General features: G+C 36.6%; 1 pseudogene; it reads left to right on the top strand.

Annotated features, from left to right (window-relative positions):
• Positions 1-1,063: 1,063 nt before the first annotated feature.
• On the top strand, positions 1,064-13,544 carry LOC116545761 (annotated as a pseudogene).
• The last annotated feature ends 10,883 nt before the right edge of the window (positions 13,545-24,427 follow it).

Here is a 24,427-nt window from a genome sequence, read left to right as displayed (position 1 = left end):
ATGATCTATCTTGGAAAATGTTCTGTGTGCCCTTGAGAAGAATGTGTATTCTGTTTCTATTGGATGAAAGGTTTTATATTTGTCTGTTAAGTTCCTTTGTTTGAAAGTGTTGTTCAAGTCCAATATTTCCTTATTAATATTTTGTCTAGATGAGATATCCATTGTTCAAACTTGAGTATTGATGCTCCCAAGTATTACCATATTGCAATCTGTCTCTCCCTCCAGATCCTATATTTTATAAATTATGGTGTGGTATTGGGGAATTACGTATTTACAGCTGTTCTGTTCTCTTGATGAATTGAATCCTGTATCATTACATAATGTCTTACTTTGTCTCTTTTTACAATTTTTGACTTTAAGTCTATTTTGTCTTATATGTTTAGCTATCCCCACTCTCTTTTGTTTTCCAAAATAATTTCAATTTATGTGCCAATTTATCATCCCACTGTCTCCTGGCCTCTAGGGATTCTGCTGAGAAATTCACTGATAGTTGTATTGGCACTCCTTTTTACATGATGTGTTTCTTATCTTTTGCTGCTCTCAGAATGTGTTGTCTTTGATTTTTGGTGATTTGATTATTGTGTTTCTTGGTGAACTCTTCTTTGAGTTGAATTTGATTAAATATCCCTGTGTTTCCTATACCTAGATGTTGGCATCTATCCCTAGATTAAGGAAGTCTTTAGGCAATGTATCTTCAAATATGTGTTCTTGCCCTTTATCTCTTTCTGTAATTCCTATTACGCAAAGGTTTGATCTTTTGATGGTGCCCTATAGTTCCTGTAGGTTTTCTTCATTCTTTTTCAGTATTTGTCTTTTTGCGTCTCTGACTGGATAATTTCAAATTTTCTATTTTCTGGCCCATTGATTCCATCAGAAGAAAGATCGAGCCTGTTGTTAAAAATTTTTACTGAATTTTTCAGTCCAGTCATTGTACTCTTCATCTCTAGGATTTCTACTTGATTCTTTTTAACGTTTTTATTTCATTGTTGAGCTTCTCACTTTGTGCATTGTTTTGCCAAATTTCATTAAATTTATATTTGTATACTCCTGTATTGATCTTTTAGAGGATTATTTTAAATTATTTGTCAGTAATTTCATAGATCTCCTCTTCTTTGGGGGTCTATCATTGGCACTTTATCAGTCTCTTTTGTAGGTGTTATGATTCCTTGCTTTTTTGTAATCCTTGTGTTCTTGCATTTTTATCTGCACATTTGCAAAACAGCCCCTCTTCTGTTCTTTAAGTTTGTTTTGAGACAGGAATAGATCTTCACTATTTAGTCCATCCTGTGATTCTGGAAGGACCAGCTGGTGATGACCCCAGCAGGCAGAGCTTCTTATGGGTTCTCTAGTTGGCTGGGATGCTGCTTTTGCTCTCATATCATCTGACGTCAACATCTGGTATCAGATACTGGCTGGGCTGCACCATCTGATGAGATTACTGGCTGGGCTCTGCTATCAGGCAGTACTGTGATATCTTCTGGTCAGGTCAATCACAGTATATTCCCTTAATAAACAATTTCACTATTTGGTTTCTTTAGTTGTGCAGGACCATAAGCTGTCCTCTGAGTTTAGGCAGAGTTGCTGCTTATGATAGGTGGGACCAGGGGCAATGCTCCTTCAAAGAACATGATTGAGGATTGTTTCCCTGTTAGGGTGAAGCCATGGGATGGGCTTTTGGTAGGTTATAGCTGCTGCTTGACTTACATCATCAAGCAGCTGGTCTTGTCCCTTTGCTTCTTTGAAATGGGTAGAGATGGGCATCTCCATGCCTGGTTGGGGTCACTGGGAGCCTCTGAGGCTAGGCATGAAGACTATCTGTCTTGGGACACAACCTGCTACCCACTGTGTTTCTGAAAGTTACTAGCTTAGCATTGTGGGCTATGAAATTTGCTGGTTTCTTTGGATTCCACAGCTGGCAGGAACACAGAGATACCACCAAGATTCATGGTGCTGGTACTATGACCTCTGCCTCCTTTCTTTGTTTCTACCTGACTCCAGTGGTCAAACCATGCCATTTTCCTTATTGTTCTCTATGAGATGAGACTGGAGTGGGCTTCCTGAGAAGAATCTCAAAATGCTAGGGAAGCTGGATGACTGTTTCTGGCCTTCCTTTCCCCTGTAGCAACTCTAGGCCCAGAAAAATCATTTGTCTAATGTTGTGTTGACTTACGGAGAGGCTGGTGGTATGGCCAAAGACAGATAATTGTTCTTATTCTTATATTCAGTTTTCATTCAGTTCTTTGGACCACACAGACATCTCAGGCTTGTTGGCAAGTATTGGAGTTTATAAAAAGATAGTCTGGTCTGTGTATAGTTGCTAGTTGAACTTTCTGTGACAGGAAGTGGAGCATGAGATTTCCTATTCCACCATCTTGCTGATATGCTTAAGAAATTTATTTTAAAATAAAAACTTATCATTGCCATAAATGGAAAATGAGTAGATTACAAGTAAGCATAAAATAAACAAATTGAAAACAAATTAGTATTATTACATTCTGGCTAATCTTATACAGATTGCTCCTCAACTTACAGTGGGTTGTGTCCTGATAAACCCATCATAAGTTAAAATATTATAAGTCAAAATGCATTTAATACTCGAAGAAACCCAATGTAAAGTTGAGAAACATAAGTCAAACTGTCGTAAATTGGGGATTGTCTATATTGTCTGATGAAGGTGAGCCTGAGGCTTATAATCTGACTTTTTCTCTCAGAAGTTGCCAGTATTGAGGCTTTTTAGCACAAAATTGATATGTTCTCCATGATGTAATCAGAGAATTGAAAGAAAATTGGAATAGGAATAACTTCCTCACAGTGTAATTTAGTGTTATTTAACTATTTTCACATGTACACCATATGTACTCCACTCATTGGGAAATTCCTGCAAAATTAATTTGAAATCCTTTTTTGTGTCATGTAAATCTTTCATGATCTCTATCTTGCCTGCCTTATGTTCTGCTTTTTTTCTCTTGCATTTTCTCCTTAGCAAACTGGGCAAAGGACTGTTATGATGATTAAATGAATTCATTCATATAAAAAGCTTCGAAGTGCTCAATAAATATTAGCTGTTACTATTATGTTTTTGTAATTATCATATATTCTGCCTCTTTGAAAATAGTGTCACATATTCCTGGAATATCCTGTCTCATTTATTTGTCCCGCTATTTTTTCTTTGCAAGCCTCAGCTCAAGCACTCTTCCTCTGTAAAGACTCTCCTGAATCTTCCCAAACCTCACTGTACCTTGAATACATTCCCTATATGTCAGCTAACACATTGTCTTTGGTTATATGCATGGTTTCTACTGGTCTGTAACTTCCTTCAGGGCAGAGACTGTATCATCCTGTCTTTTAATCCCTAGCACCTCACCTAGTCAGACATGGACAGGTGCTTACAGTGTTTATTTTTTAATTCAATAAAAATGTATTAAGGGCTTATGTATGCCATACTTTATGCTAGGTATTGATGGCCCAAAGATGAAAAAGACATGGTCTAGAAGTAGGAGTTTCCTGAAAATATATATGATATGCATTAAAAATATTATTACTCTTTTGGAAGGCAGGAAGTAGGTCAGTGACGGAGGTGTCTGTTTAACTGCACCGGACTCACTGCTGCCGCCGCTGTGGGATCCAAGTGCTGGCGTGGGCACGGATGCTCCCTGTGAACCACAGCGGTGCTGGCTAGAGTGCATACGTTTGGACCCAAGCTTAACTTTTCCAGTGTGGAATCCTAGGCCTTCATTGGTTTTGGAAGAAGCTAACTGCTTGAAAAGAAATTATAAAACATGAAAATCACTTTGAGGTGACCAACAAGTCCAGAGGCCCCTAACTCTTCCCAAGCTGGATCTTCAGTGTAAGAGCTGTAACTTCAGATCATCCAGTGGCAGACCAGAGAATGAACATTTCTTCAACCATCAGTGATTTCATGTCCCGGGGCCCCACTGACCTGCTGTCCAGCTCTCTTGGTACCAGTGGTGTGGATTGCAACTGCAAATGGAAAGGCAGCTTCACTGATTACATGTTGAATTTGGGGAGCACAATAGCTGGAGGTAAGATGCCCACTCCGAGATGCTATGATTAATATAGAAAGCATGGACACAGACAAAGATGACCCTCATGGAAGGTTAAAATACACAGAACGCCAAGAAAGAATAAAAAATGCAAGGGAAGCTCACAGATTGAAAAGTGGCGTCAGGATAAAATGAACAGTTTTATAGATGAATTGGCCTCTTTGGTACCAACATGCAATGCAATGTTCAGGAAATTAGATAAACTTACTGTGCTGAGGATGGCTGTTCAGCACATGAAAACATTAAGAGGTGCCACCAATCCATATACAGAAGCAAACTACAAACCAACTTTTCTATCAGACGATAAATTGAAGCACCTCATTCTCAGGGCAGCAGATGGATTTTCGTTTGTGGTAGGATGTGACCGAGGGAAGATACTCTTTGTCTCAGAGTCTGTCTTCAAGATCCTCAGCTACAGCCAGAATGATCTGATTGGTCAGAGTTTGTTTGACTACCTGTATCCTAAAGATATCGCCAAAGTCAAGGAGCAACTCTCCTCCTCGGACACCGCACCCCAGGAGCAGCTCATAGATGCAAAAACTGGACTTCCAGTTAAAACAGATATAACCCCTGGGCCATCTCAATCATGTTCTGGAGCATGACGTTCTTTCTTGTATAGGATGAAGTGTAACAGGCCTTCGGTAAGGGTTGAAGACAAAGACTCCCCCTCTACCTGCTCAAAGAAAAAAGATCAAAAAAGTTTCTGCACAACCCACAGCACAGGCTATTTGAAAAGCTGGCCACCCACAAAGATGGGGCTGGATGAAGACAAAGCCAGACAACCAGACAACGAGGGGTGTAACCTCAGCTGCCTGGTCACAATTGGATGACTGCATTCTCCTGTAGTTCCACAACCGGTCAATGGGGGAAATCAGGGTGAAATCTATGGAATATGTTTCTCAGCACGCAATAGATGGGAAGTTTGTTTTTGTAGACCAGAGGGCAATGGCTATTTTGGCATATTTACCACAAGAACTTCTAGGCACATCATGTTACGAATATTTTCACCAAGATGACATAGGACATGTTGCAGAATGTCATAGGCAAGATTTACAGATGAGAGAAAAGATTACAACTAATTACTATAAATTTAAAATCAAAGATGGTTCTTTCATCACACTATGGAGTCGATGGCTCAGATTCATGAAGCCTTGGACCAAGCAAATAGAATACATTGCCTCAGCTAACACTGTTGTTTTAGCCAACATCCTGGAAGGTGAGGACCCAACCTACCTTCAGCTCACAGCATCCCCCAAACAGCATGGACAGCATGCTGCCCTCTGAAGAAGGTGGCCCAAGAGGGGGACTCACCCTACTGTTCTGGGGATTCCAGGGGGACCCCGGGCTGGGGCAGGAAAAATAGGCCAAATGATTGCTAAGGAAATCATGGAAATCCACAGGATAAGACGGTTGTCGCCTTCTAGCTGTGGCTCCAGCCCATTGAACATCACGAGTACACCTCCCACTGATGCCTCTTCTCCAGGAGGCAAGAAGATTTTAAATGGAAGGACTCCAGACATTCCTTCCAGTGGCCTCTATCAGGCCAGGCTCAGGAGAACCCAGGTTATCCACATTCTGATAGTCCTTCTATTCTTGGTGAGAACCCCCACATAGGTATAGACATGATTGACAATGACCAAGGATCAAGTAGTCCCAGTAATGATGAAGCAGCAATGGCTGCCATCATGAGCCTCTTGGAAACAGATGCTGGACTGAGTGGCACTGATGACTTTAGCAACTTGCCATGGCTGCTGTAAACACTACATGTTGCTTTGGCAATGACCCTAGTATCAAAGTGCATTACTGGTGGAGTTTTACAGTCTGTGAAGCTTACTGGATAAGGAGAGAATAGCTTTTATGTACTGACTTCATAAAGGCCATCTCAGAGCCATTGATACAAGTCAATCTTACTATGTGTAACTTCAGCCACAGTGGAACTAATCCTGCTCCAGTGTTTCCTCATCATTGATTATTGGGCTATTTGTGGATAGCTTGCATTAATTGTATATTTTGGATTCTGTTTGTGTTGAATTTTTTAATCATTGTGCACAGAAGCATCATTGGAAGCTCTTATATGCAAATGGTCATTTCAGATGTATGGTGTTTTTACACTACCAAGAAATCCCCCATGTGGATATTTCTTATACTAATTTTATCATAAAATCATTTATTCTTCCTTGTAAGAATCCTTTACTATAAGTATTAGACAGTTAAGTATTTTAAATAAATGTTTCCCTTGTTCTATAAAAAAACTGTTATAAATTTTTATTTAAAAAAGCAAAAGGCTCCAATAAGACTTGAATATACCCTCACACTTTATAAGGCTAGGTCTCAAACCATTATGCTGAGGGACATACTGGAATTCCACTTACTTTACCTCATTTAGTTAACAGATTTTTCAGGTCTCCAATGGCAAAGACTATGTATCTAAGTATCATTATCCCTTTGATGTAGCTGGCATTAATTGTTTACTTCAGGTAAATACTTACTAATAATAGATTTATAATTATTTGAAATGGCATTGTGACTACTTAATCTACTATTACACAAATTTTAAAATCACTTAATATACTGAGCCTTGCAGATGTTACTGAAAACCTAGAATAATGGATGCTTATGGAAATCACAGTTTCGATACTTGAAATGTGTACATGTTAGCATGGTATAGTGGCTTTACTTATGGTACATCTGTGCAATTAGTTTCTTCTTTTTTGTAGGTAATTTTTAAGGCTGGAGATACCAACGATGATGCAGTGTTGGACTTCAGAGAATTTATGCAGTATCTTCAAGACCATGAGAAGAAAATGAAGCTGGCATTTAATAGTCTGGACAAAAATGATGATGGTATGTGTTTTTTAACTACAGTTAACTTAATATGAATATAATTGTTAGTCTAAAGGGCACTTTTAGTATTTTAGTAGCCTTTAATTTACTCCTACTATCAAATATTGGATTATTTCTACTAGTTGTCTAGCACTAATTTTTAAATTTCTAAGAATAATACATAAACTATATTTATTAGTACTATAATTCCTATGTGGTTACCATCTTTTTAATACAATAATTTTTGAGAAGGCTATGACTTCTAAATTTAAAATTTCTTTGCTTGGTGAGTAGTCCTTTCCTTTTTTTTTTTTTGCAATATACAAGCTGAAACTATTATGGTAATTAAACAGTGACATTTGTTACTTCTGTGATGATTATAAAAATATATTGGTTGCAGGAAAGTTAGAAAACACAAAAAAGTCCTGAAAGAAAGTAAAAGTTACTTGTAACCCTGCTATCTAAAGATCAGTTTTAACATTTTGATACATTTTTATATTTCCTTCTAGAATTTTTTCTTTCTGCCTCCCTTTCTCTTTAAATGCAATCACAGTCACACTGTGTGTATAGCTTGGTATCTTCCTTTTTTCTTCTAATGTTATATTGTAAGCATTTTCACTTTATTTAATATTCTTCCCTCTGGTCCTTTCAGACACTATTGTTCCTCTCGGGACTCTCCCAGTTCATCACATGTTTATATGTGTTAAATAGTAGTAGTAGAAAAGGTTCCGTTTTTAATGCCCCTACTTAATTGCTTAGAAGGATTTCCAGGCCTTATGCCAATCAGTGGAGGCAAGTGGATGCATGTGGGCTGGTGTACTATTAAATTCACTAGTTAGAAGCCTGCAAGGCCCCATGTGAACTGACCTTTTAACTTCTCTCACTGTATCAGTCTGTTCTTATGCTGCTAATAGACATACTTGAGACTGGGTAATTTATACAGGAAAGAGGTTTAATGGAGTCACAGTTCCACATAGCTAAGGAGGCCCCCAAATCATTTCTGAAGATGAATGAGGGGCAAAGTTATCTTACGTGGTATCAGGCAAGAGAGCTTGTGCAGGGGAACTCCCATTTATAAAACCATCAGATCTCATGAGACTTATTCACTATCATGAGAACAGTATGGGGGAAAGTGCCCTCATGATCCAATTATCTTCACCTGGCCCTGCCCGTGACATGTGGGAATTATTACAATTCAAGGTGAGATTTGGTGTGGACAGAAGCCAAACCATGTTACTCACCAAGAAAGCATCTGAGCCCCTGCTCCCTGCAGCCAAAATGTCCATGGAATGCTGTTGCAAATATGGGAATGAAGTAATTATTAAATGTAATTTCATCATTAAGGTTTTTTTGGATGGAGCGTTCTGGGGATTGAAGAAATGTAGGAAAAGGAACTAACATTTATTGGACTCTCCTACTTGCCATATTTGTTCTATCTATTTAACCTCCATGTTTTATTTTTATCTCACAAAATCGCTACAGCAGCTACATTTTATAGTTGAGAACTCTAAATGTTAGGAAGGTTAAATAATTTTGCTTACACTGGCTATCCCAATGAACTCCACCTCCTAGGATTCATGCCCTTGTGTTGCCATGTTCCACACTGACCTGGGGTTGGCCATTTGATTTGCTTTAGCCATTGGGACATGGGCAAATCTTGATATAAGTACTTGCACGTTGGGGCTTGTCTTCTTGAGTGCTATGTCTTGAACACTGTAAGCCCCAGAAAAGAAGTCTAGCTGACATAGGATTCTTTTGGTGCATCTTCACCAGCTGGAAACCTTTGTGGCTGATGGCGCCTTTGTCCAAGTTTTGCTTGTGCTCACTGGGCTTGTTCCACCCACTTGGGCTGGCAGGCTGCATTTGGCTTATACTGCTGGCCTGGATCTCACACCTGCTGGCTCTGCGCTCAGCCCATGACTGGTCCAGGCATGCTGCCTTGAATGGCTTCTGCTTTGAGAATTGGTGATTGGATGAGGGGGGATGCAGTAGCACTTGACAACTCAGAGATGACAGCAGCTGCAGAGCCCCAAGAAGTGTTACCACATTTTGGTCAGGGAGTCCTGAGCACTGAGCCCCCCAGGAAACGTTACAGTTTGTTTGTGTTACAGATCATTTGTTCCTGCCATCCACACACTTCGGCAACTGGGAGCCTTTCATAGCTTGTTTGGTCCCACCATCCTGCTCCAGCTGTAGCTCCTGGGCTGGCCCAGCCCTGCTGCCATTGCTTCCCATCATGTGGGGTGGCAGCCCAGTGCTGGAAGAGGACAGGAGGGCTACAGTGTTATAGTTCTATCTTGGGGAATTCCAGAGTCTGGGTCCCAAGAAGCGTTGTTGCTCTTCATTCCTGTAGTCCAGCAAATGGGAGCGTTTCACTGCCCACAACTTGGCAAGCTGGCCGAGAAAGTGGTATAGCCCTTTTTGTTCCCACTTTTCAGCAGGCTCTGGGTTCTTGTCCCATAACCAAGAAGAATGAGGTTATGTGGCCATTGGAGCATGGGCAAGGCAGGTAGAATTTTATTGAGTGACAGGAGGAAAGCTCTCAGCAGAGAGGGGACCCAAGAGCAGGTGGCCCTCTGTGTGAGAGCAGGCCTGAAAGTGGGCAGTACAATGTGTAGCTGAGTCTGGGGTTTTCATAGACTCAGAATAGGGGAATGTATGCTGATTGATCCATGGGCAGGCCTGGAAAAAGCATCATTTGATTGACTAAAAGGCATTGAGGAAGTTCTTGCTTCAGTCATGGACTCTGGTAGCTCAGTTTTCAGACTTTAGGCTGTCTTTGGTTTGATGGTTGAGTTTCACCGGGAACTTGCCCCTTTCTGCCTGGGTATTTGTCTGCCTCCTGCTGCTATCATAGCTACCCAGCTAAAGAGATCACATGGAGAGGGTTACCCAATTAGTCCATAACTGTTCTCTATTCTCATCTGAGATGACAGACATGTGATTGAAATCATCTTGGCCAGCTGCAGTTGAACCAGCAGTTGATTAAATTTACATGAATGACCAAGATAAGACCAGAAGAAGAACCAACCAATTGAACCAACAAGTTGAACCAAACTCAGATTGGATATTCATGATTAAATATGTTTTTTGTAAGCCACTAAATTTTGGGGTGGTTTGTAACTTAGCAATAGTCACTGGTACAGAAATGTAATAATTTGCATTTCTCCCTGGAATTACATTGTTGGAATGATTGCAGTCCTCCCTTCCATCTATCTAAATATTATTATTCAGTTCAATTCCATCTTCTCTGTGAAAGCTTCCTGCGTATGATTAAAGACAACTTTGAATGTCCCTTTAAGCCTGTAGACCTTGATTATATTACAGTTTTTTTAGTACATGTTTGTCTGAATTCTAGGTTCTTTTAGGTGAGGATTACTTTACATATTTTAGTCAATTAAGCAAACAGTATTTGAGCATTATATGTGAGCTAGTGCACTAGGAAGAACGTTAACAAAAGTCTTCAAAAACACAGTTTTGGGTGGAGTAAGAAAAGACATACATAGCTATACACAAGATAGACTACGATCATTGTTATAAAAGTGACTTGAGGAGAACTTAATTGTGCCTGGACACAATGAAGATTTGTTCTGGGTTAATATACACACAGAAATGAAAAGAAAGGTTTCTTGATCAGAAACAATAGCTTAAACAAAGGCATAGTGGGGAAAGTACCAGACAAGGTTAGAGCTGGTTAAATGACATTTCCAGTTTTGCCCCGACTTACTGATTTTTTGTGGAAGATTTCATTGACATATAACATATACTGCAAAATATGTAAATAAATGATAAATGTAAACTCCATGAATTTTCACAAGGCAAATACATAGCATGAAAACAGTATTAGACTAAGAAGTAGATTATTTGAAGCAACTCAGAAACATTCCTTTTGTACCTGCTCCATATCACTATCCTTCTTCTGCAGGTATTTACTCTACTTATTTCTAATATCATATGTAAGCTTGCAATAACTGTTAGGTAAATAAAGATGTGTATCTTGCTCTTACTGCACCTATTATTAAAATGCTTTTTGTTTCCTTGGTGGTCTCTTGTCCATCCTTTATAGTGCCTCATTTGTGACTCTTGTTATTTACTCCTTTATTTACTCTTCTATTGCAGTTTATTCATAGCTCTTCTATTAACATGCATTTAGCAGTAATTATTTTTAAAGAAATTGGTGCATCTATATAAATTGGTAAGTTCCTTGGGGGTGTTTACTAATTTATAGATTCCTTGACATTTAGTATAGTGATTTACATAGTAGGTTTTCAAATTTTAAAAATTATTAACTTGAAGAGTATAGTATCTGAAGATTATAATGGTACATAAGGCAGAGGATACTACCTCCCCTATTAAAGAAACTTTGATTTCTAGGTTAATAGACCAATAAATTACATTCTGTAGTGCTTGGAAATACTGGAGGCCTTTAGTTATTGGCAAGAGTCTGAAATTCTACAGATGAATAAAGGGCTTTGTCTACTGGCCAAATAAGTAATATCTTATATATATATGAGTATATAAAGGTATGCCTAGGCAGCTATGGTTTGTAAATACAAATGAAAAATGTGACTAAATTTATAGCAGCTTTTTGACATTAAGTATTTTCAACTACGAGACACTAAAGTTAATTTATTTTTACATGAAAATGTTGTCCTTATATTTAAAAATATTGGATATCTTCAACTATTCACTTTGCACAAGGGAGGAATCAAAGTTTCTTTGGACATGGAGAGTGATAGGATTAGATTTGTGTTTCAGAGTTTGAGGAGAATATGGACTACTTAATTTACCCTTCACAAAATTCAACATTGACTGTAAAATGCACAGTAGGCTTAAATATATTAGTTGATTTGAGTTATTTAACATAGTGTATGGTATGTTAAAAGAGTTTGGTGTTGTGTTTTCAGTAAATTGTTTATTTTAAAGCTTACCTTAAAAAACATTGACTGGGCTTATTTTCATGCCTGTGGATCAAATCTTCAGAATTTACTTTTTCAATTCTTTCCAAGTAGGTATAGTAGTCAAGAATCTGTTATAGACAGTCAAGAATCTGTTATAGACCTACAGTCTCATTTGGAAATGCCTGGGGCCACATGTGTTTTGAAATTTAACATTTGGATTTTGGAAAAGTAATGCAGTACATATATGATGTATTACGTAATACTCCAAGTGGAGTATGGAGCATCACCATACAATTATCAGCATGAATACTTCTGCAGTGAAACATGAATATTCACATAAATTAGATAAGTAATTGACTAAAGTTAACCTAATATGAGTTTAAAGTAGATTTTGCCACCAAATGAACTATGGTACCAATTTTCCAAAGAGTTTTTTAGGCTTTGACTTGTGGATATGGGATTATACGTCAAAAACATATGGGATTTTAAAGCCTTTTACATTCTAAGTATATTTTGCCTTATTGTCTTTTCAGATACTTTAACCTGACATTTTTTCATTCTTCAAGGAGTAATAGATGCCTCAGAAATAATTGCTGCTTTGAAATCTTTGGGTATGCATATTTCTGAAGTCCAGGCAAAAACAATTCTGAGCAGGTCAGTTCTTGTCATTAATTTTAATAATTTTTTCTTGTGTTTTATACTTGATGTTAGGAACTAATTGCTATAGATGTGGAATTTCACCCCTTGTTCTATAACTTGGTGAATAAACCTGCTTGCTGTATTTGCTTAATTCTACCTTACTTGGAATCTATCCCTTTAAGAGCAACTTGCAAAGTCATTCCCTAGGTTGACCATTTAAGCAAATGAAATCACACATATTACCAGTGTAATGGTTTTTCAAACTGTTCTTAAGGGTGACCTTTGTGTATTTGTGGGAGAAGGAAGGGGGAGACGATCAGAATGAGTTTCTGGCTTCCAGCTATTCCTTGAACCAAACAGTTCTGCATTCATTTGTTTTATATCTTAAATTTTCAGGATGATTTCTTTTGAAGAAGGGATTCCAGGGTTGAAACCATTATGCTTTTCAATAAAGGAAAGAGACAATTTATCCTAAGGAGACGTTTTAAAAGGCCAGGAGAGAGGGGAAAGTAGAGGAAGGTGGAGATGAAAAGAAAACCTTATGTTGTCTGGATCCTTTTACTTAACCTTAATCTGCCATTGTCTCTTGTCCCTGCAAATCACAAAACTTAACAGTAGTATGTTCATTCTCAGACTTCCCTGGGCTTGAGAGGAAGAACTGTGAAGTGAGCACTTAAGTTAACTCTAGGATCCTCTGGAGGTGTACATGGGTTTTCAAACGCTCTTTCAGCTAGCTCATCTCTTAAGTTACAACAGCTTGGATTTGCCCATAATGCTGCCAAGTGTCTAGTGCTTGATATACTCTCTGCATAGAAATGATTCAAACTGGGTTAGAATGACATGTTTGATGGTATCTGTGACTTTAAACAGCCTCAAGCTGTGATCTTCGAGTTTTTAACAAGGATGAAGATGTGTTTATAGCTTGAGAAGAACCAGATAAATTGTGGTGTGGGGAAGTGGAGGGGACAGAAGGTGAAATTACCATGTAACATACTACTTGAAAATAATACTTTGAATTCTGATGGCTTTATTTCTCTCTTTCCAATCCTTATACCTTTGATTAATTAGTTTTTCTATTCTTGCTGTAATGATGTTGAATAAAAATATTTGGTAATGATGGGCATTATGTTTCTTTCTGGATCTTAAAGGGAATACTTCAAATATTTTACCATTACAAGTGGTTTATCATCTTCGTCATGTTAAAATGTTCCTATTTTAGGAACACTTTTACACTGTTGGTGGGAGTATAAATTAGTTCAACCATTGTGGAAGACAGTGTGGGGATTCCTTAAGGACCTAGAAATAGAAATTCCATTTGACCCAGCAATCCCATTACTGCGTATATAACCAAAGGATTATAAATCATTCTACTATAAGGACACATGCACACGAATGTTCATTGCAGCACTGTTTACAATAGCAAAGACCTGGAATCAACCCAGATGCCCATCGATGATAGACTGGACAGGGAAAATGTGGTACATATACACCATGGAATATTATGCAGCCATCAAAAACGATGAGTTCGTGTCCTTTGTAGGGACATGGATGAACCTGGAAACCATCCTTCTCAGCAAACTGACACAAGAGCAGAAAATCAAACACTGCATGTTCTCACTCATAGGCGGGTGTTGTACAATGAGAACACATGGACACAGGGAGGGGAGCACTACACACTGGGGTCTGTTGGGGGGAAATGTGGGAGGGATGGGTGGTGTGGAGGAGGGGAGAGATAGCATGGGGAGAAATGCCAGATATAGGTGAAGGGGAGGAAGGCAGCAAATCACACTGCCATGTGTGTACCTATGCAACAATCTTGCATGTTCTTCACATGTACCCCAAAACCTAAAATGCAATAAAAAAAAGTTCCTATTTTGTCAAGAGACTTTTAAAAATTATAAATGGGTTTAAATTTGTGAGATAATATATATCTTTTAAAAATCTGTTAATATGGTGAATTAAGTTATAGATTTTTTTCTCTTTGCTAATTCATCTTTACATTCCTAGGATCAACACAACTTTAAAATATTGTGGTGGATTCAATTTGCTAAAATTTTGTTCATAGCTTTTACATTTATGTTTGTGGCTGAGATTTCTTGTTCTTTTCTTTTCTCCAGAGTCCTAATCTGATTTTGTTTCTTAGGTTACAATGCCCTCATGGAATGCCTTGTGGAGTAGTCTTTCTTTTTATATTCTCTGTAAGAGACTGAATGAAATTGGATTGATTATAATACTGATTTACAGTATTTATAGACTTCTCTTTTTCCTTTCTTTTTAATAAAATTTTTCTCTTTTTTCCTTATTCATTGTTTCAGTGGTTTGGATTTATATACTTTGTTTCTTGTTAGTAGTTACGCTTGAAATTTTACCATACAAGTTTAATGTAAAGGCTAAAGTTAAACAAAATCTGTACACTGTCTTCAAACAATAGAGTTTAGAACACTTTTACCAGTTACCCCTCTCCTAATTTATATGCTGTTTTGTTCTGTTTTTAAAGTGAACAAATAGGTATTGCAATTGTTGTTTTATACAGAAAACTTGTTTGATGTATTTATATTTAGCATCTTATTTACTCACCATTCTTACTTGCATCCCACACTACTCATCCAGGATTTTTCTTCATAAACTACGTCCTTTGGAAGTTCTTTTAGTGGAACTATTTTGGCACTTAACTCCTAGTTGTTGAGCATCTGAAAGCATGTGTATTTCACTTTTGTTCTGGAAAAGAAATTTTGTAGATACACGGTTTTAGTTTCACAATTATTTTTTCTCAGAACTTTGAGACATTATTCTACTGCTTTTAATTCCACTATTAGATGGAGGATTGGGCTAGTCTTTTTATTGATCCTTGGTAGGGGATCTGTCTTTTCTGTGTTCTCTAATGATCACCCTTTTGTCTTTGGGGTTCTGTGGCTTTCATCTAGTGAATAGGCCTGACTTTCTTTCTTTTTTTAATGATATTTCCTCAACATCAGTGTTGTACTTCTTGAAATTATGTGTTCATGTCTTACAACAGTTTTGGATAATTCTCAAACTTTATATTTTAAAACATAACTTTCCCTTCATTTTCGTAGTCTTAAAAATATTTTCTACTTTCTTTTCTGTGTGTCATTCTTGGTAAGTCCTTCAAATATATCTTCAATTCCTCTTTTCATCTCTTTTCTTCACTTGACCATTCTATTGAGTTTATTAAAAATTTTATTTATAGAAGTTTATATCATTTGGTTCTTTTTCAAATATGTTTGATAATTCCTTATAGTTTCTTATTTCTTTCTTGTTTTGTGATTCTATTTTTCATGTCTTAACATGAAATGTATCGTATTAATCTGTATCTTCTATCTGACAGAATATTTTAAGTCTTTGACAGTGTAAATCTGGTTTTGGCTGTTGCTGTGGACAAACTCTAATTACATACTGTTACAAGAGGCATATTTTTAAGTAAATGGAAGTGTTAGAAGAAAAAGGATGAAAAACCAAAACATTACAAAAATAAAAAGGGGCATTTTATAATGATTAGGGATTTTATTTACCCAGAATATACAATTCTAAATTTGTATAGATCTAATAATATAGCCCCAAATCTATAAATCAAGAATTAATGAAAGTACAAGGAAGAATAGATAAGTCAATGATTAGAGTAAGAGAGTTTAACTCAGATTTCTCAGTATTTAATATAACAAGCAGATGGTAAATATCATTAAAGATAAAATATACCAATACCATCACCAACCATTACCTAGCAAACATACATAGAATATTGTACTTGAAAACTGAAGAATATGTGTTTCTTAAAGCACACATAGGACATTTATAAGAATTGCCCATACATTGGATCTTAAAGGAAATGTGAAAGATTAAAAAGAACTGGAATTATACAGAATATGTTTTCTATTCATAAGCAATTAAACAAGAAATAAGGTTTCTTAAAATTTAAAAAAAAAGCTTTTTTTAAAAAAAGAACAGATAGGACAAGTTTGATAGAAACTTGAGAGCTTTGTCAATCTCTGGATTTTTTTTATTGATATGACAAGTGGTATTTTATAAGCCATTACTCACAAAATTATATGTTGCTATACTGTTTTTGGAAAATTGGAAATACACTCCTGAATCATACTCTTAGATAAATTATGAATTACTGATAGCAATGATTTATTCAAAGTTTATTTATAGAACTCATATAAACACCAGTCATAGCTCTAGCTACAGAAGATGCAATTATGAACAAGCCAAAGTCCCCACTTGAGGGTTTCAATCTATTAGAGTAGATAATTCTTCCAGATAATTACAATGTAGTGTCATAAGACAAAGCAGATTGAAATAGTGCACATCGCCCACAGGTGAATTTTGTAGTGATTATTTTGTTTCCTTGAAAATTCTTTATATCACCTTTATTTTTGAAGGTTACTTTTATTGCAATTGCATTCTAGGATGACAGTTTTTTTTTCTTTGAGCACTTTGAAGTTATCGCTAAAGGTGTCTGCTGTCAGCCAGGCATGGTGGCTCATACCTGTAATCCCAGCATTTTGGGAGGCTAAGGCAGGTGGATCACCTGAGGTCAGGAGTTTGAAACCAGCCTGGCCAACATGGTGAAACCTCATCTCTACTAAAAATACAAAAATTAGCCAGGCGTGGTGGCAGGCACCTGTAATCCCAGCTACTCAGGAGGCTGAAGGAGAATCGCTTGAGCAATCTCCATCTCAAAAAAAAAAAAAAAAAAAAGTCTGCTATCAAGAACTGACTTTGATGTCAGTGGCTGCTTTTCTCAGTTCCCCCTGTATGTAATGTTTCTTGCCCCCGCTCTCAACTTTGCTTTCTTTTTTGAACTTCAGTATTGCTCAGCTACTGAATTTCTACAAACTCACAGTCCTTCAGTACCTATTTTTGTCAGGCCGATGGAGTCAAGGGTAGCTTAGTATTCAGCCAAAGATTCGAAGGGTTACCTGTATAGTTTCTGGAACACCCTCCAAAATTTGCCCTGCAAATTCCTGCCCTCTCAGCAGCCCTGAGCTCCAATCTTTGTTTATTCTATTCACCTGTTCTTTCTTTAGGCTCCTACTTGTCTATGCTACAATTTGCAGTGTCCTGAGCCAGACATGAGAATGAAAGGGGAGCTCAACTCATCAGTTTTTCTTCTCACAAGTATCATAGCCCTGTCCTGTTTGTAGACCAATGCCTGAAAACAGTTGTTTCATATATTGTGTCCACTTTCAGCTTGGCTTACAGTGCAATCTAAGTTCTGTAGCCACTATTTTGTCTTGGCTAGAACTGGAAATTGTACTAATCTTTTTGTTGGCAGAATAGAATTTGTTTCTTAGAATTTTTATTTACAATAATGCTATTTAAAAAGCATTTCACTAATTCCACCTTTTAGACACAATGAAACAACTTCTGATGCTTCTTAAAAATTTTTGAGATGCTTAAAAATTAAGTGAATTCTAAATTTTCCACTGTAAAAAGTGAGTCTTCTTTTTAAATTCATAAATAAAAGGTTGTTTTAAAGTTGATTAAAAAGCTACAAATAGGGAGAAGAAGATCAGAAGTAAAAATAATACTTGAAGAGCCAAAAGGTATAAAATTACCCCTCAATCAGTATTATTCACTTTTCATCCATTTATTCATTCATCCAACAGATATTTATTGAATGCTGAGTGTTATAGGAAAATATGAGAGAAATACATACAAGTACATAAATAATTTAAAAGCATTATGGAATAAATTCCACTAGAGGGCCAATTACCCCATCGGCACTCTTTGAAGCTGTCGAGGTTATCAAAAACAAGGAGAGAGAAACTATCATAGCCAAGAGGAGCCTAAGGAAATGTGATGACTAAATAGAATGTGCTATTTCAGCTGGGATCCTGAAACAAAAAGAGGACACTAGTTAAAAACTAAGAAACTCTGAATAAAATGTGGACTTTAGTGAATAATAATGTAGCAATAATTATTCATTAATTATAACAAATGTACCATAATAATGTGAAGTGTTACCAATAGGGGACACTAAGTGTGGGGATGTATCGGAGTCTTTGTGTTATTGTCTCAAATTTTCTGAAAACCTATAACTGCTTTAAAAAATAAAGTCCATTGAAATAACAATACGAAAATACAGTAATTTCAATGAAGTCCAAAGGAGTGGCTCCCAAAATAAATATTTAAGAATTATTTATTTTTGGGCCGGGCGCGGTGGCTCAAGCCTGTAATCCCAGCACTTTGGGAGGCCGAGGCGGGTGGATCACAAGGTCAAGAGATCGAGACCATTCTGGTCAACACGGTGAAACCCCGTCTCTACTAAAACTACAAAAAAATTAGCTGGGCATGGTGGCGCGTGTCTGTAGTCCCAGCTACTCAGGAGGCTGAGGCAGGGGAATTGCCTGAACTCAGGAGGCGGAGGTTGCGGTGAGCCGAGATCGCGCCATTGCACTCCAGCCTGGGTAACAAGAGCGAAACTCCGTCTCAAAAAAAAAAAAAAAAAAAAAAAAAGAATTATTTATTTTTATAGTGGTACTAACTTTGACATAAATGTTATAAGCACTGTTTTTCTTTTTTAAAATTTCAGCATGGATAGTGATGGGTCAATGACAGTAGACTGGGATGAATGGAAGTACTACTTTTTACTTCATCCTGCAACAAATACCACTGAAGTTATTCATTTCTGGAAGCGTTCTACTGTAAGATTACTTTGTGTTTTATTTTGTTTTTATTTCACTGTAAATATCATGGCTGTTATGATAATATAATTCCTGCAATACTTGCCTCACGGTCTAAAGTTACAATATTTCCCCCCTAATAATCTGCTAGTTTAGCTAGAGGTATTAGTATTATGTGTATAAACACAGCTACCAGTTTCTTTGTTTGCCCAAATCTAGAACTTAAAATCATTACCTACCTGTTGAAAGTGCCTACTTTGTGTTAGGAATTAATTTCTATGATATAATATTGAGATTGCCGTAGAAAAGTGAAAAATAATATATTTTCTTTTTTTCACAGTTATACTGTATCTGATTGGATCTTCTATCATAGAAAATGTAAAGTCAATTATTAGGATTTCAAAATTTTAGAACAAGAAAGGGCCAAATATTTGATAACCTACCTGATCATTTTATATAAGCACTTGACTTGGTGTTGTGAGTAACAAGGAGATCTTGTAATTGAAGACTTTGTTTCCTTTTGCAGATCTCAGGTGTGGGGGTTAACTGTTTATTCATTGCATACTATTCTCATTTACCGTCTTGAGTTTTTGTCTCCTCTCCATAGAGAACATAGGGGAAGTAAAGAGCACAGGCTCTGGAGTCAGATTGCCTATGCTTGAATTCCACATCTGCCACCCACTTGCTATATCAACCTCTCTGTGGCCCATTTACCTTATATAATAGGGATAAAAATGATAAACATTTTGAGAATTACTTTAGTACATTAGTTAGTATATTTAAAACAGGGCTGAGCATTTCAATAAATGTTCAATAAATGTTAGTTGTTGTGACAGGCACTTATTCTATCTAATACATTTAATCTGTGTTCTTAGATATTTATATATTTACATATTCTTAGGGAGCATGTAGTATTGCTTTATACATGTTTTGGATTTGTATTGCTAGTATTGTGCTAGATGCCATGTCTGATTTCTTACTTCATGATTTGTCCTTGATGTTATGTGCTCATTTAATTTATTGCTTCTAATGTACTCATAGTATGCACTTATCACTTCTTCCTTGTCTGTTCCCCAAGAAATGGACATCAGATTTTTCCTCCAACTTCACCCATAAAAAATTCCTTCCTTTTATGTACCTGAGAGAATTTCACACAATTTTCTAAGTTATAGGAATATGCATTTGTACATTTTACTACTACTAAGGTATCCAGTTTCAATTTTGTTTTAATTTCATGAAATACTGCCTTATTTTTTCCCATATTTTTTTTGATATTGGAAATATTTCCAATGTTTTTTCCAAAATTGCCATGTTTTTTTCCAGTATTGGCTAGCTGTACCAATTCAATCCTGCCAGCAATGTGTGAAGGTTCCTGTTCGTTTGTATATTGTTTATTACTTAGTGTAATTCAGTTTTCTAGTATTTGCTGCTCTGTTGGGCATAAAAGAGAATTTCATTGTTTTAACATGCATTTCCTTGATTCCTAGTACATTTTGAACATCTCTTCATAGGAATATTAAAAATTCACATGTTATTTTCTATGAATTATCTGTTTATATCCTTTACTTTTGATGGATTTTCTATCATGTCCCTGTTTCATAGGAGTTACATATTTATCCTAGAAATTAATCTTTGTTGTACTTAGACTTGCACATATATGTTTCTCGTATGTCATTTCGTCTGTGGTTTCTTTGTGTTTTCCATGATATTCTTGGTTGAACAGAAATCTTTGATTTTTGGTAAGTAAATCCTCAAAATATAGAATGGTTTACAATTTTGGCATTTTATTTAAGAAGTACTTTCCTACCTCTTGGTCACAAAGATGTTCTATAGCTTCCATTACTCTATAGTTTCTGCTTTTACATTTAGGCCTTCAGTGCATCTGTTAGTTCACATTTCTATATGGTGAAAAGCAGAGCTCTGATTTTATTGTTTTCATATGTAGAGGGGATTTTCCCAGTATACTCTGCTAAACATTGAATTCTTTCCACATTCATTTGTGATGCCACCTTTCTTACACATCAAGCTTCCACAAATACTTGGATATTTTCTTGAGCTTTCTTGTCTGTTCCATTTTTTTGGTAAATGTCAATATTTAACTGTCTTTGTGACTATGGTTGTGCAGTATAATACTGAACTGGTAAAGTAAATACCTCCTCTTTGTCCCTTTTCTCTCATTGATCTTTCTTATCTTTTAAAAATGTTTTACATATTTTATTTCCGTTTTTTCAATTTATTTATTATGCTTTAAGTTCTGGGATACAGGTTTGTTACATAGGTAAACATGTGCCATGGTGGTTTGCTGCACACATCAACCCATCATCTAGGTTTTAAGCCCTGCATACATTAGGTATTTGTCCTAATGCTCTCCCTCTCCTTGCCCTCTACCTCCTGACAGGCCCAGTTGTGACATTCCCATCCCTTTGTAGGTGTGTTCTTATTGTTCAATTCCCACTTACGAGTGAGAACATGTGATGTTTGGTTTTCTGTTCCTGTGTTTGTTTGGATGATGGTTTCCAGCTTCATCCATGTTCCTAAAAAGGACATGAATTCATTATTTTTTATGACTGCATAGTATTCCATGCTGTATAGGTGGCACATTTTCTTTATCCAGTCTATCACTGATGGGTATCTGAGTTGGTTCCAAGTCTTTGCTATTGTGAACAGTGCTGCAATAAACATACCTGTGCATAGGTATATATCCAGTAATGGGATTGCTTGGTTAAATGGTATTTATGGTTCTAGATCCTTGAGGAATTACCACACTGTCTTCCACAATGATTGAACTAGTTTAAACTCCCACCAACAGTGTGAAAGCATTCCTATTTCTCTACATCCTCTCTAGCATCTGGTGTTTTCTGACTTTTTGATGATCACCATACTAACTGGTGTGAGATGTATCTCATTGTGGTTTTGATTTGCATTTCTCTAATGATCAGTGATGGTGAGCTTTTTTTCACGTTTGTTGGCAGCATAAATGTCTTATTTTCAGAAGTGTCTGTTCATATCCTTTGCGACTTTTTGATGGTTTTTTTTTTCTTGTAAATTTGCTTAAGTTCCTTGTATGTTCTGGATATTAGCCGTTTGTCAGATGGATAGATTGCAAAAATTTTCTCCCATTCTGTGGGTTCCCTGTTCACTCTGATGATAGTTTATTTTGTTGAACAGTAGCTCTTTAGTTTAATTAGATCCCATTTGTCTATATCACATTTTGTTGCAATTGCTTTTAGTGTTTTAGTCATGAAATCTTTGCCCATGACTATGTCCTGAATCGTATTGCCTTTTAGGTCTGACGTTTAAGTCTATAATCCATCTTGAGTTAATTTTTGTATAACGTGTAAGGAAATGGTCCAGTTTCACTTTTCTGCTTATGGCTAGCCAATTTTCCCAGCACCATTTATTAAATAGGGAATTATAAAGCAACAAGAGCAAACAAATTCAAAAGCTAGCAGAAGATAAGAAATATCAAAGATCAGAAGAGAACTAAAGGAGATAGACAGGAAAAGCCCTTCAAAAAAAATCAATGAATACAGGAGATGGTTTTTTGAAAAGATAAACAAAATAGGTAGACCCCTAGCCAGGATAATAAAGAAGAAAATAGAGAAGAATCAAATAGATGCGATTCAAAAATGATAAAAAGGATATCACCACTTATTCCACAGAAATACAAGCTACTATCAGAGAATACTGTAAACCTCTCCATGCAAAGAAACTAGAAAATCTAGAGGAAATGGATAAATTTCTGGACACATACACCCTCCCAAGGCTAAACCAGGAAGAAGTCAAATCCCCGAATAGACCAATAACAAGTTCTGAAGTTGAGGCAGTAATTAATAGACTACCAACTTAAAAAGCCCAGGACCAGATGGATTCATAGCCTAATTCTACCAGAGGTATAAAGAGGAGTTGGTATCATTTCTTCTGAAACTATACCAAACAAGAGCAAAAGAGGGACTCCTCCCTGACTCATTTTATGAGGCCAGCATCATTCTGGTACCAAACCCTGGTAGAGACACAACAAAAAAAGAAAATTTCAGGCCCATATCCCTGATGACCATTGATGCAAACATCCTCAATAGTATACTGGCAAACTGAATCTATCAGTACATCAAAAAGCTTATCCACCATGATCAAGTTGGCTTCATCCCTGGGATGCAAGGCTGGTTCAACATACACAAATCAATAAACAGAATCCATCACATAAACAGAACTAATGACGAAAACCACATGATTATCTCAATAGATGCAGAAAAAGCCTTTGATAAAATTCAATACCCCTTCATGCCAAAAACTCTCAATAAACTAGGCATTCGTGGAACATACCTCAAAATAATAATACCTATTTTTTGACAAACCCATAGCCAATATTATACTCAATGGGCAAAAGCTGGAAGCATTCCCTTTGAAAACCGGCATAAGACAAGGATGCCCTCTCTCACCACTCCTATTCAACATAGTATTGGAAGTTCTGGCCAGGGCAATTAGGCAAGAGAAAGAAATAAAGTGTATTCCATTAGGAAGAGAGGAAGTCAAATTGTCTCTGTTTGCAGATGACATGATTGTATATTTAGAAAACTCCATGGTCTCAGTCCCAAAACTCCTTAAACTGATAAACAACTTCAGCAATGTCTTAGGATACAAAATCAATGTGCAAAACTCACAAGCATTCCTATACACCAATAATAGACAAACAGAGAGCCAAATTATGAGTGAACTCCCACTCACAATTGCTACAAAGAGAATAAAATACCTAGGAATACAACTTACAAGGAATGTGAAGGACATCTTTAAGGAGAACCACAAACCACTGCTGAAGGAAATAAGAGAGGACACAAATAAATGGAAAAACATTCCATGCTCATGGATAGGAAGAATCAATATCATGAAAATGGCCATACTGTCCAAAGTAATTTATAGATTCAATGCTATTCCCATCAAGCTACCATTGACTTTCTTCACAGAACTAGAAAAAACTATTTTAAATTTCACTTGGAACCAAAAAGAGCCTGTTTAGCCAAGACAATCCTATGCAAAAAGCTGGAGGCACCATGCTACCTGACTTTGAACTATACTACAAAGTTACAATAACAAAAACAGCATGGTACTGGTAGCAAAACAGGTATATAGACCAATGGAACAGAACAGAGACCTCAGACATAATGCCACACATCTACAACCATCTGATCTTTGACAAACCTGACAAAAACAAGCAATGGGGAAAGGACCTTTCTATTCATAATTAGCCTAGCTTTTTTTCTTTTTTTTTTTAAAAAAGGACCTTTATTTTAGATTTTCTTAATTTCAACTGTATATTTTTAGATACTTGATTGCAATTACATTTGTGTTGGTTTGG

Source organism: Sapajus apella, unplaced genomic scaffold, assembly GCF_009761245.1.
Source record: "Sapajus apella isolate SASKATOON/1434 unplaced genomic scaffold, GSC_monkey_1.0 scaffold364, whole genome shotgun sequence".
Taxonomy (NCBI): Eukaryota; Metazoa; Chordata; class Mammalia; order Primates; family Cebidae; genus Sapajus; species Sapajus apella.
Note: the sequence above shows the minus strand (reverse complement) of the source record. Positions and strands in the feature narration are given on the sequence as shown.